General features: G+C 31.3%; 1 long non-coding RNA gene across 1 annotated transcript in view; it reads left to right on the forward strand.

Moving 5' to 3' along the window:
* The first annotated feature begins 479 nt into the window (after positions 1 to 479).
* The window catches only part of LOC119589281, an 11,158-nt gene continuing 10,093 nt past the window's right edge, over positions 480 to 1,544 (forward strand). The window contains exon 1 of the long non-coding RNA XR_005230178.1: positions 480 to 1,007. This is a non-coding gene — a long non-coding RNA (uncharacterized LOC119589281). The remainder of the gene's footprint in view (positions 1,008 to 1,544) is intronic.

Below are 1,544 nucleotides of genomic sequence, written 5' to 3' on the forward strand. Positions count from 1 at the left end.
CAGTCATTAACATTATTCTCCTTGATTATTAGAGGATATAAGTATATGCATTTAATTAGATATTAAAGCAGCCTAAAGTTTCTGAGGTTTCCAATCAAAATACAAATTTGATTTGGTCAGATATATCATGTAAAGAATATCATATGAATCTTGTGGCAGTCGCTCATAATTTCTCAGTTTCAGTCTAATAACTTGCTTCATAATTGAATTAAATGAGATGGAGATCTTGAAGTTTCCCCAGACCCTGATCACAAGAATAAAACAAAAAATTCTGTCGTCAGAAATGTTCTTCGGTATCAATTCTTAAGTATAAATGTGTGTAAATATGTTACAAACTGCAAGTTAACCCAAAAAATAATACTAGTAAGCATCATATCACTTTATGTTGCTTGTTGTGATGACAAAAAATATATATTTACTGAAAATCTAATATCAGCTTTTTCAAATAATAATGAGAAGGAAAATACATTTACCAGCCAAATATTTTATTGAGAACCACAGTAAAAACACTTAACATTAGTTAGTACAATTTTCACTGATTATAAAAATCTTACAATAGAGGACTCTGAAGAATTACTTAATACTATGAAATTAAAATTATCTAAATGCGATGAATGATCCCACCAAACCAATTGGAAGACTATGAAGCTAAGGTGAGGAATAACTTCAGACAAGGCAAGAGGAAAATGAACAATTCACAGAAAATTGAAAATGGCTAACTTATAATGAAAAATTATCAAAGATATCTACCTTGACACACAAAACATTTTGGAAACTATTTAGTAAAATAATGCAACATTGAAAGGTATTGGCAAATCTAAGAGAGATGATATGCTGTTTTGAATTCTGAATAGGATAAGAAAAATAAACATGAATTCCTCAACAAGGACCTACTGGCAGTTTTCATTACAAAACAAAAATAAAGCTAAGTATTCTTTCTTTACAATTGTGGATGGAATCAGGAACATGACAAATTGAGACTTATATTGTTAAAAATTCCAACAAAGGTTGCAAGATTCATGAGGCATTTAGTTCTTGCAAAAAGATGACATTTCAGTTGGCCATTTGTAAGGGGATGTCCATGAATCCGACTCCTTGAAAGGCTTAGAAAAAAAAGGCAACAGAAGTAATCCATCGTGGTTGCACCATTTTTTATATGAAAGAATACTTCATTGGAATCTTGAACAGCACTTTAGCTCAGATATAATATGTGTGTTATGATGGACATAATACAGTATAAATTCCTTTCTTGTTAGCATGGCACGTACTTCAGTGTTTCAGTTTTGAAGCTGATGTCAAACATGCTTTGAGCTTTCAGTTGTTGTTTTCAATCATATCTTAAAAACAAAAAGGAGAAAAATATTTAGCAAAAAGGGTCACAAGCTGAACATAGCATGTCTCACAGCTACATTATGTCAGCAAAGGGAAAGAAATATGAAGTCCGAGATTCGTGGTCTAGAATCAGTATCCACAGATAAATCTTCATGCTATGTTGGGGGAAGGAATATAAGCCAGGAGGGAAAAAATATTTTAAAGGATTATTT

This window comes from Penaeus monodon, chromosome 25 (assembly GCF_015228065.2).
Source record: "Penaeus monodon isolate SGIC_2016 chromosome 25, NSTDA_Pmon_1, whole genome shotgun sequence".
In the NCBI taxonomy this organism is placed as follows: Eukaryota; Metazoa; Arthropoda; class Malacostraca; order Decapoda; family Penaeidae; genus Penaeus; species Penaeus monodon.